The sequence below is a fragment of the Chrysemys picta genome, chromosome 11 (assembly GCF_011386835.1).
Source record: "Chrysemys picta bellii isolate R12L10 chromosome 11, ASM1138683v2, whole genome shotgun sequence".
Lineage (NCBI taxonomy): Eukaryota > Metazoa > Chordata > Testudines > Emydidae > Chrysemys > Chrysemys picta.
The window spans coordinates 57,097,246-57,109,519 of record NC_088801.1 but is presented as its reverse complement, the minus strand read 5'-3'; the positions used below and the strand labels follow the sequence as shown (position 1 = coordinate 57,109,519).

Sequence of the window (12,274 nt, the reverse complement as noted above, 5' to 3'; positions counted from 1 at the left end):
TAACTCTGACGAGGTCAGTGGAAATCACATTAGTGTAAAATTAATGAGAGATCAGAATTGGGCCTCTAATCTTCCTAGACCCATGGTTCCAATTCCAGCAGAATTGAATCAGCTTTCTGCAGTAGATACATTAACAATGCATTTGGGTAATTTAACTATGGAATCCACAGGCCTGCTTCTGATCTTTCTTATCCTGGTTTTAATTCCACTGACTTCTCACATGCCCATGTCAGAGCAAAATCTGGTCCAGTGAAATTATGAATGAATGAATTTGGCCCATTGAATCCAAGACCTGGTACCGATCTTTCAGAAGAGACCTTACAAAGTGCGGTCATGTCTGTTGTGTGTGTGGTCAGTAAAAGTTCCACGCCGATTTCTATAATGACGACAGTTTGAATTGGTCCTTCGCCAACTTTTATCCTTCTCTCCTGCAAACTAATTCCACTTCTCTGCACTGTGGGGCACTGGGGCCTGTTTGCCTGTGAGCATGCACCCCGGTTTGTACAACACCGTGGGTTCCTTCAGGATGAAAGGGCTTATACAAATGTAAAATAGTCTATTACCACACACAGCAAACAAATCATCAGGGACGAAACAAGCGGCAAAACATACTGTTCCCTGTGTGAAATCCTTAAAAGGAATACATTAGTCTCAACTCTGTTAAACTGCTGTCAGCATGTCTGCGGCTGTTTTTTGCTTTAACATGTGTGCTGCTTGTCTAGAAAACTGACATTTTAATGGACAAGCATAATGTTGGGAGGATTGGTATGGCAGGACTGTTAAGTATAAAACTAAATGCTGACATTATACTAAAGGGACAAACAGACCTGTAAGAGCTTTGGTAAAAGCTGTTTCCTATTTCAGTCCCTTTGATCTCCAGCGCTCACTCTTTTTCATAGATCATACTTCTCTTTATGCTGCAGAACTGTTGAAATAGCTTGAAATAGCGGTATAATCAATGCCTCTCCCTCCCACTTCACACATGAAACTGATCTGACCTGTCTTTGCACAAAATAAGCAACAGTTGCAAACAGGAAATAAAAGTACAGTGTGCCACTTCAGGCTTTTTTTTTTTTTAAAGAAGCAAAAATAACATAATTGTCTTAGTGTTACAATAAGGGGAATGCTCAGAAAACCAGAGAGTTATATTGAAATGAATCTGCATTAGATAACCTAGGCAAAATTTCACCCACACATTCTTTACAAACGGAGACTGAAGTTACAAACTGTCTCTGTATTTTGATCCTGACTCCATCCAAGTTAACCAGGGTTTTGCCCTGGACACCAGTGGGAGCAGAACTGGGTCCTTTTTTGGCTTTACATCTTGGCAAGGAGTTCCCCGGGCTCACAAGGATGGGTATCTTTAATTCTCTATGGGGTTCCACTTCGCCAAAGAGATGAAAATAAGTGCTGCCTTTACCATACCACAGCTTTATAGGTGGGGGACTCTAACAGGCTGGCCTGCCCAGAGTGGCTAGCCCAGCCCTATTCAGCCAGCCCCACCTGTGCAGTAATTAACTGCCTCTCAGTCTGAGGGGGGTGGGACTAAGGGGGGGGGTCATGTGTTACTATGGTAACCACCTGGGCCTCATGCTATAAAGGCTTAAGCGACAGCAGTAAGAAGACATTGTGATAGGAACCATAGGGAGTAGTGTAGACTCCTGTAGGAAGCACTGAGATAGGGCCTTTACGAAATAGGGAGGTCCCTGAGAGAAGCTGCTGGAGTTCCTGAAGGGAGGCAAGATGGGGAGAACTTGTGAGGCCCAAGAAAGCAAGAACCAACTTTGGGTGGATTAGATATTTTGTTTGGGGGTTTAAACTGGACTTTTGTTACCCAGGATGGGGACTGATATTTAAACGTGAGCCGGCTGGAGCACTAAGTCACCAAGAAGCCGACTGTGGATGAAGCATGTTGGCTGAGAAAAGGAAGCACGTGAGAGAAGAATCCCTGCAACACTTTTGCCCGGCCACCAGGGATACTGTGGCGGTGAGTGGAACTGCTTACTGGGGCTTTCAAAGGGAAACACGTGGCCAGGCTGGTTTGTAACTCCCCCAGCGTGGGGCTAGAGGTGGCCCTGAGGGCTAGCAGGAAAAGCAGCTCTCAGGCAGGTATGTGTTAAAGAAGGCTATGCCTTGTGTTGTTTGCTTATTGTTGTTGCTTTTTATGTTACACCTCTCCATTATGCAAAGCAAAGGCACCGTTGTCATTTTAAAACCAGGCTGAATTTGATAAGCTGAAGATTTGGTGAGAAAACATTGGCATGGTGTGCCCAGTTGTGCTATTGAGGGGCATAGGCTGTTTTGGTTTTTTAATCAGTTTTATCCAGTACTGCCACCCCATGGCACTGGCTGGCCTCATGGTTAGCAGGCTCTCCCCAGAGGCTATGCAGCAATTGGTTGTAGCAAATAAATTGCCCTCCACTAGCAGAGTTGGTTCCATTCAACCCTAATTTTTGAGGTACCACAGCAGGGGAGTGTGGAGTGATTGTGTGCTCATGTGCTAGTGAGGAAGGACTAATTTTCCCTCTAAGGGCTACTAGGAAAAAATTTAGCTTTTTAAACCAACGTCTAAAAAAGTTGTGTGTGAATTCCGGGCTCACCAAAGGTGCCCGACTGTCGGCTCTGGGGAGTGAAATCCTCTACCAGACGGTAGAATACGTAGTGCCTGAGCAGTGTCATATCCGCTTCCTCTCCACTGCTTTCCCAGTGTGTCTCAGCCCTCACTCACAGGGAACACCAGTAGGAGGATGAGGGTAATTCAGTCGTCATAAGCTTTCGTGAGTAAAAACCTCACTTCTTCGGATGCATCCGAAGAAGTGAGGTTTTTATTCACGAAAGCTTATGCCCAAATAAGTCTTTAAGGTGCCACCAGACTCCTTGTTGTTTTTGTAGATACAGACTAACACGGCTACCCCCTGATACTCAGTCGTCATGTCTATGCGATCGCTGGAATTTGCTGAGACTGCTGGCAAGCTTGTCAATAGCAGAGCTGGTTGAAATCTGGAATTTCCATCCCATGGGAAATTCTGAAATTTGGTTTAGTCCTGACACAGGACAAAAAGTTCAAATCTCAGAATGTTGGAAAATGAAACATTTCAAAGATATTTTTGTTTTGACCTTACTGTTTTGACTTTTATACTATAATACAGCATAAATTGAAACTATAAAGTCAAAATGAAACATTTTGACCTTATTGAAATTATGACATCCCACAAAAATTTTGTGAATGTTTTTGTGTGTGTGTGTGTGGGGAGGGGGGGAGTTCCTGTGAAATGTTTAAATTTTGTGGAATCAGCATTTTCTGAAAAAAACTGTTCTGTCAGAAAACTTTTGACCAGCTCTAATGGATAGAGCACTGGACTGGGACTTGGGAGATCTGTTTCCAGTTCGGCCACTGACCTGCTGGGTGACCTGGGGCTACTCTGTGCCTCAGTTTCCCTATTTGTAAAAGGGGGATAACGATACATCATCTTTGTAAAGCATTTGAGATATACTGATGAAAGCAGCTATAGGAAAGCTAGATATTATTACTACTACTACTATTTATTTATTACCACCAGTTAGTCAATTGGGTTGGTGGTGGCTTTTGAGATGTGGACATTGTCCCTTGGGGAATTGGATTGAAAGACCATCAAACTCATTTGCAATAGGTGACCCAACAGCCATCAAATCTGAACTTTCAACTGGATTGCATTTTAATTTAACACCTAGAGTTGAGAAGTCCAATATCTCATTGCCAAGATATAGCTAGATTTGTGTTCTTGAGGCATTCCTTTAAGATCTTAGTTAGAATGGAGAAAGTGTCCCCTTACTCCAAATCTTAGAAATAAAAACTTCTGGGAAGCTAAAGAAATGCTTCTCGGCTCTCTGTGAGCTGAGGGGTGAAAACATTATCACATTATGAGTTCTTTGCCGAAGTGGGAACTTGGTGGTCCAAGGTAATGAAGTTCTCAGAGCTGGTTTTAAATTTTCCATTGAAATAAAATGCCAACAAAATACAGAAAATGTTTCATAATTTCCCTCCATTTCCTGATTAGGGCAATTTTGAAGCTCCTGCAAGGTGCTGAGTGCTTTTATCCCCATTTAAACCAATGGGTGCTTAGCAAGTTGAAAACATTATCAACTTCTGTTATCCAAAACGTCTGGTTAGCCAGAACATGTTCCTGGATAGCTCTTATTTCCATCTAAAATTCTCTTGATTACCTGAAACCTCAATTATCTAAATTCAGTGTGACCACAACGGTTAGCTAACCTAGGCTGTACTGCTTTTATTTAACGTCTGATATTTAGGTATCTGTGGCTGGTTTTTGGTAAGACTCTCTTGCTTTCAGTGCTTTAATTCACTACTATATTCCATTTCTGTCAAAGGTGACACCCTTCACCCAGAGTAAGAATCATTGCTAGGTGCTAGCATTACGAAGTATACATTAAAAGGGACACTTTCGGAACTGTCTAGAACCAAGATTTCCTTTGGATTGTGTATGAGATCAGTCAAGTGGGCAGGGTGTTGCTTGCCTAACTTCACATGTAGAGTCTGGTTTTATTGATGTGCTCTGGGCCAAATCCCGGTCCCACTGAAATCAAAGGGAGTTTAGCATTTCAAATCAGTGGTGCCTTTTAATTTGAAGGCTGCATAAGACCAGCAGTCCACATTGGTGGTGGTTTTTGTTCCAAGGGCTCCATTCTGGCTCCCCTTCCACACAGATGTGAGCGCTGAGGAGACGGTGGAAGGTGCAACCTACTCTCCTTTGTGCATCTGGACAGCAGACAGCCAGACTCTGGGTGCTCTGTGCTTCCTGAAAGTTCACTGGGGGAGCCGTAGCACTGCCAATGACACGAGGAACCCCAAAGGTACAGTAATAGGCCCTGGCCCTTAACCCCTTTCCTACTGGCTGCCAGTCTAAGCTCTGTGCTCACGTTGCTTCAAGTAGGAAGTGTAGAAGCTAGTTCTGTATGAGCTTCCCAGCAGCATTCAAATGTGCAGTGCCCACACACTCCCCTATAGTACAGGGGTTTCCCAGAGTGGCTGAATGGTCTGGACAGGACTCAGGGAAATATAGGTTTAATTCCCTGCCTGCTGCAGACTTCCTGTCTGACCTCAGGCAAGTCAATCTCTCTGTGCCTCCGTTCCCAATCGGTAAAATGGGGATAATAGCACTTTCTTTTTCTCCCACCCTTTTTCTTTCCTGTCTAACAGCAAGCTCTTTTGGGGCGGAGTCTCCCTTGCTATGCATATGTTATGGGGCTAGCTCCATGGAGCCCGGATCTCAGCACAACTAATGAATTTGTAAAACGTGAGCCCTAAGGGTCAACATTAATCCCATGCAAAGTCAGATTTAAGGCTCTAAATCCAGCCCAGCAGTCATGTCCTCTAAACAGGCTGCAGTGTACAGCAGTGTGAGTGAAGGCCAAAGCAGGGCTTGTGCTAGTAGCATTCATTCTGCATTTCCTTGCTTCTGTGGATTTACATCCTTCACCTTGATGCCATGGGTTGGACTCCTTGTGTGTTGTTTGTCTTTCTCTACTGACTTTCCATATTCAGTAGGAGAAACTTCCGTTCTGAATGCAGCAGGAGCAGCACTTCAAGTAGCTGCCCCTCCCCACAACATTAGGGACTATATCTGCATGCAGCAGCTCCTTAAAACACATGGGTTGTAATGCCAAACTGTGCAAGGGACATCTCATGCTATAGCCCTTAAAAAGCCTTTTCAGCATGGAAGGGAGAAAACAAACTGCACCCTGGAAGTGAGGTATTGAAAGCCCACAGTGAGTAACAGGAAACACCTTTTTTAATCATGACTAACTTGAAAGGTAGCTGGAGTTATTAACTTAAATGCATAGAGATGAAAAAACATGGGTTGTCAATAGACAGGACACAAATGATAGAACAATTATCCCATACAGCAGGCTGCTTTCCAAATCCAACAAACTCCAGTATAATGTGGGTGGATAAGCAGCATTCTTGAGGCCTGCTTTAGAGCTGGCACCAAATACCTCAGCTGGAAGGCCAGAGGGTGGCCTCTAGTGCCACCACATTCAGAGCTGTAGATCAAACAAATCAACAATAGTCTTCATACAACACGATGCCTCGCATGTCACCAAACAAGGAAAGCTGAACAAGGGGGCTGAGGGCAAACCAAATCCAAGTGCTCCACGCCATCCTCCCTAAACTCGGCACGGACTCAGTCTGAAGAGAGCCCTGAGGAGCGGAGTGCGAATCTCCAGGGGTGAGCGACCTTTAAACTCTGCCATGTGACCAGCTGAATCCCTCCAAGGATAGAAGCACTATAGCAAGGACTAAGATGGCAACTCACTGAATTTGACATTAAATTTCTGAGGCGTGATAAATCCTCTCAAAGAAATGAGAACCAACCCCCATGAGCCAAGTTCAAATGGGAGGCTAACATGGAGAAAGTTATTTAGGTTTTTTTGTATGGTCATGGCTCCAACAGGAATGAGGATCCCATCATGCCTGGTGCTGTTAGTCTCTTACTTGGTACTGGCTCAGCACTGCAGAGCTGGCAGTGTAAGTAGACAGGACAGATAACAGGCTGGAGGGACAAACAGAAGCTCACAGAAGCGAAGGGACTGGCAGACAGTCAGTGGCAAGCTGGGATTAGAATGTAGGTCTCCTAAATCCCAATCCAATGCCCTAATTTTTGGGACCCTGCTGCCCCCCAGCTTTAGTTCCTCACCATCCCATCCCAGTGTGGTGCAGTGAGTGTGTTACACTAGCATAGATTCTCTTACAAGAGCACATCAATATGACTCTGCAAACTGGTCTATGGGTTTCTAATTCTACGCAATTTACCCCACCTTTCACAGCACCTCTGAGACTGGCCCCTTAGTCTCTCCCTAGTGGCAGCATTAGAAATCAAGGAACACATTTTTGGCTTGTGTAATTTAGTGCTACTCCAGTGACTTCAATTAAGCAAAATCAATTTATAGCTGCAGAGACTTTGGCCCTTAGATTTTTTCAGGTGGGTTGCTCTACCACCTCTTTAAAATCCCAGGGCTGAATCCTGATACCACTGAAGCAATTACAAAACACATTGTCTTCAATAGCACCTGGATTTGGTCCTTTAACTGAGCTTTGCATACTTTATTTCCAAAACTTGAGGACCTTTTCTCCTTTCCGGGATACCAGATGCCTTTAGAAGGAGGAAGCTGGCATTTGGGGAAGGGTGGATTCATATTTGATGGACTCAGTCTTTTAAAATGACATTGTCATATAAATAATCTCTGTGCTTGTTGGCTTTATGGAAATAGCCTTAATTCCAGTCGGGACATCACACATTGATCTAAATACTCCTCTGTGCCAGATCAATTTACATTAAGAGATGACTATTCTTGTATTGCTGTTCATCATATTGAAAGAAGTAAATGTTTAGTTACAGGCTAAAATCCACTAGACAAACCTCTGCATTTTGCTGTAAGATAGTCAACAATGCAGCCTATGCCTTGGGCAATTTTCAGCTATAACTCCTACAAACTATTTGAAAATATCATCCCCTTCCACACGCTCTTCAGTTCCCCCTTCAAAGAGCTCCTTTGCAGCGTCCCACTTGCTGGGTACACTGACAGAATGCCTTCTACTGAAACACACGAGAAGGAAATGAGCAAAATCATAACATTGCTGTAATGGAAGGGGCTTTTCAAGTTCTGTTCAGGGTCATGTTTCCAAAAGGGAAACCTCTACTTTCCCCAGAAGGCTGCCTGATAGAATGTGACAGTCTATATGTGGGAACAGATGAAAAATGTGGATTGCATGGTTTGAGATAATGATCTCACCCATGAAGAAACAAAGTGGTTCGGGGAGTGGGGGAGAGTTGTACAGTGCCTTGTTCCTTAACCTCTTAATTTACTGCAATACTGGACAGCCAGGGACCTTTAGTAACTTTTTGACAAGGGAAATGGACTTTTCATTTGGACAAAGCACATATCTGAAGAGAGACAGGCTGTGAGGTGGAAGAGAAAGCATGTTAGCGGAATTGACGGCTTTTGCAAGGCATCACAACACCAGGTCTTAAAGGAATAAGTTCCTGGTCCATCTGGACAGAGATAGGCAGCCCTACACAGCCCATGGCTGTGGCCCTAACCCCCCTGTTTGTAGGAAAAGTAAAGGGGAATCTCTGCTTTCAGTGACTAAAAACAGTACACGTCTAGCTCTTGGGAATATAAACCCACAGGAAGCGATCATTCAGGCTGGGAGCTCCCTGCTGATCTTCCCCTAAAGGGAGCAGCCACCCAGGCCTGGGCTCTGGGGCTAGGAACAGCAATGGCCTGGGACCCCTTGAATTTGAGGAAGACCACAGATGATAACTGTGTGGGGCAGTGCCCAAGCTATGGCTGCTGTCAACTCCCTGACATCCCCTCACCAGAGCAAAAGTTCTCCAAATTGGTGGCCTAAACCTGGGCGCTTTAATCCATGGGAGGGGTGTGTTTAACTTTATACACCCTCACTTGAACACTGGGGCCTTCACTCCTCTGCAGCTACACTGGGTCAGACCAGGGTCCATCTTGTCCAGTATTCTGTCTCTGATAGTGAGCTGTACCAGAGTTTCAGGGGGTGCGTACATAACAGACAATGATGGAGTGATCCACCCCTGTCTTCCACTCCTGGCTTCTGGTACTCAGAGGTTTAGGGTCGCTCTGCTCATGGGGCTCTGTCCCTGATTGTCGTAGCTAATAGCCACTGACAGGCCTATCCTGCATGAACTTATCTAATTCTTTTTTGAATCCAGTTATATTTTTGGCCATCCCCCAGCGATGAGTTCCACTGGTTACTTGTGCATTGTGTGAAGAAGTACATCCCCTTGTTTGTATTAAACCTGTTACCTATTAATTTATTGGGTGACCCCTGGCTTTTGTACAGTGGGAAAGGGAAAAATAACACTTTTTTTCTCCACATTGTTCATGATTTTATAGATCTCTATCATATCCCACCTTGTCATCTCTTTTTTCTAAGCTGAACAACCCTAATCTTTTTAGTCTGTCCTTGTAGAGAAGCTATTCCATACTCTTCGCTATCTCTGGTGGCCCTTCTCTGAACCTTTTCCAATTCCACTATCTTTTTTGCGATAGGGTGACCAGAACTGCACACAGTATTCAAGGTGTGGGCATACCATGAATTAATAGGGTAGCATTATGATATTCTCTTCTTTTCTATCCCTTTCCTAATAGCTAGTAACACACTGGTAGCCTTCTTTGACCGCTGCTGTGTATTTAGCATCTGTAAAATGTCAATAACATTTACCTACTTTGGAGGGCTTGGGACAATCTAGTTATGGGTTGTACAGTGCTACATATTCTTAAAACGTAACAGAATGTAGGCAAAGCCCCACCCGCTCTCTGAAACCCCTAAATCCCAGCACATTTCAAAAATGTCCTTTTTCAAAACTCTTCCAAACACTGAAAAGTATTTTCATGTGTCAAATAAAATCCCATCCTGTCCTGTATCCTTTACAAAGGAGGTGGGTAGCATTATAAATAGGGCCCTACCAAATTCATGGTCCATTTTGGTTAATTTCACAGTCAGAGGATTTTTAAAATAGTAAATGTCATGATTTCAGCTATTTAAATCTGAAACTTCACGGTGCTGTGATTGTAGGGGTCCTGATTCAAAAAGGAGTTGGGGGCAGAGGGGTGTCGCAAGGTTATAATGGGGGGGAGGTTGTGGTACTGCTACCCTTACTTCTGCTCTGCTGCAGGCAGCAGCTCCCTTCAGAGCTGGGCAGCTGGAGAGCAGCAGCTGCTGGCCAGGATCCCAGCTCTGAAGGCAGAACCGCCACCAGCAGCAGCGCAGAGTAAGGATGGCATGGTATGGGATTTCCACCCTTACTTCCGGGCTTCTGCCTATAGAGCTGAGCTCTCAGTTAGCAACCGCCACTCTCTGGCCACCCAGCTCTAAAGGCAGTGCTGAAATAGGGGTGGCAATACCATGATCTCCCCCTCCCCTCAAAATAACCTAGTGACCCCCCCCTGTAATTCCCTTTTGGGTCAGGACCCCCAATTTGAGAAACTCTGGTCTCCCCCATGAAATCTGTATAGTATAGGGTAAAAGCACACAAGACCAGATTTCACGGGGTTAGACCAGATTTCAGGGTCTGTGATGCATTTTTCATGGCTTTGAATCTGGTCGGGCCCTAATTAGAAAACACTCTGAGAACTATGGATGAAAAGTGCCATCTAAGAATGAGTTGTTGTTTTTTTTGTTTGTTTGTTTGTTTGTTTGTTTTATTCTTCTTTCATTCATGTTTGTGTATATTTATAATCAGGATCAGATGCTGGACCTACTATAGCATTGTTTGTCAGGCTTCCAAGCCATTTGGATACCTGCCTTTCAATTCCCACTCAAATGTATGCTGTGTATTAAATGTGCATAGGGATATTTACTCTCTCTATAACAATCCTGTACATTTTTGAGGCCCTCAATGGAAGGAACCACACAGCACTTTACACATATGACCCAAACACAAGTTTCAAGTCCACTTCTGAGGGATTACTATCTTCCCTATTTACAAGTGGGGAGACTGAGTCACAGAGACATTAAGGAATTGATTTTTCCAGAAGGATTTAGGAGCTCAGTCCCCATCGAAAGTCAATGAATTGGACCTGTGCTCCTAAATCCCTCAGGTACTTTTAAAAAATGCATGACTTGTGTAAGGTCAAACTTGTCTAAGGTGGCAAAGCCAGGACTAGAACTTGGGGTGAAATAAGTAGAGTTTTGCCATTGACCTCAGTGAGGCTGGGGTTTCACCCTAGATCTCCTGAGTCATGGTCCTTTGCCTAGCCTTTGGGAAGGCAGGTGCACATGTTCACCTTCTAACCAACAGCTGCTTTTCTGATGCTCAGCCTCTCACTCTTATGCCTCTTTCTAGGCTGCCCACAATGCTCTGTCCTATATGCTGAGCAACCTCTCTACTAAAACCTCTTTCTTTGCTCATCCTTCCAGAACTGATCTCCCATCTGGTGCTGTTGGCTCTCACTTTTACACCTGGTCATCTGTTTGCATGTAATTCGTCTGATGCAGATTATAAAATATTGGGAAAGGGCTTGTCTTCTTGCATAGCTCCATAGATGCACATAGCATTTTTACAGCCATCTAAACAATGGCTTGTGTCTTGTCATGCTAGGACCATTGCACTAGCTGTGTGAATCAACAGCATAGTCCCAAATGTGCATGCTCCTGACTGCTTCTGAAGTTCCCAGACCATTTTCTGATGGCGCTGAGTCCCTGCAGCTCCATGCACAGGGAGGCTCAGCCCTGCTCCCACTGACTGCACATGGGGGGACATGGTCCCCTGAATAGGGACACACCGGTGCAGTGCCTGGAGGGGGTCTCCAGCCCTGCAAACCAGCTCTCATTGGGTGTACTACCCTTTGCAATATCTCCAGCACCATTTCCTCAGAAATAGTTTGAAATCAGCTCGGATTGAATCTTTCCTCTGCTTGTTTTGACATTACCCCCGAATGCTCCTCTGCCAGAGCAGAGGAATGGAGACTGCGCAGTTAGGCTGCAGGAACCAAATTCACTGTCCTGGTGTAATGCGACTGCCTTCTTAAATAATGATTAATATGGTATACAATGTGACTCCCATCGTACTGCGCCTTGTGTGCAACCTGCACCACAAAATGCAAGAGACAGAAATAATATGTTAAATTCTGCATGATCCACTGTATAGTGAGGCATGAAAAATGGGGCCATGCTGTGTCGCAAGATGGTAGGGTGACCAGATGTCCTGATTTTATAGGGACAGTCCCGATTTTGGGGTCTTTTTCTTGATATAGGCTCCTATTACCCTCCAGCCCCTGTCCCGATTTTTCACATTTGCTGTCTGGTCATCCTACAAGATGGTTCTGTTGAGCATATTGTTGGTGGCCCTTTTAGGGGATCAGGAAGAATTACTCAAAGTAATGGCGCCTCAAAGCTCATGGATTTTTAATTAGATTCCAGTTTTTCTTATAGTATATTTGCATTACAGTAGCACCAGGATGCCCCATCTAGAGACCTTTGGACCCCATTGTGCTAGGTGTTTGACAAATACATAGTTAGAGAGAGTCTCTGTCCCATAGAAATGCATAGACAAAAGGAAAAGGATAGGGAAAAGGAGCTACAGTATTATCTTTTAGAGTAGGGGTTCTCAAGCTTTTTCTTTGAGTCTCTCTTCTCCCCTCCCCCCCATGCTATAAAAACTCCACAGCCCACATATGCCACAATAATTTTTCTGCACATAAAAGCCAGGCCCAGCATTAGGGGGTAGGAGCCCTGGGC

At 44.5% G+C, this 12,274-nt stretch overlaps 1 long non-coding RNA gene across 1 annotated transcript in view; it reads left to right on the top strand.

Moving 5' to 3' along the window:
- Positions 1–1,639: 1,639 nt before the first annotated feature.
- The window catches only part of LOC135974384 (uncharacterized), a 212,239-nt gene continuing 201,604 nt past the window's right edge, over positions 1,640–12,274 (top strand). The window contains exon 1 of the long non-coding RNA XR_010591641.1: positions 1,640–1,987. This is a non-coding gene — a long non-coding RNA (uncharacterized LOC135974384). The remainder of the gene's footprint in view (positions 1,988–12,274) is intronic.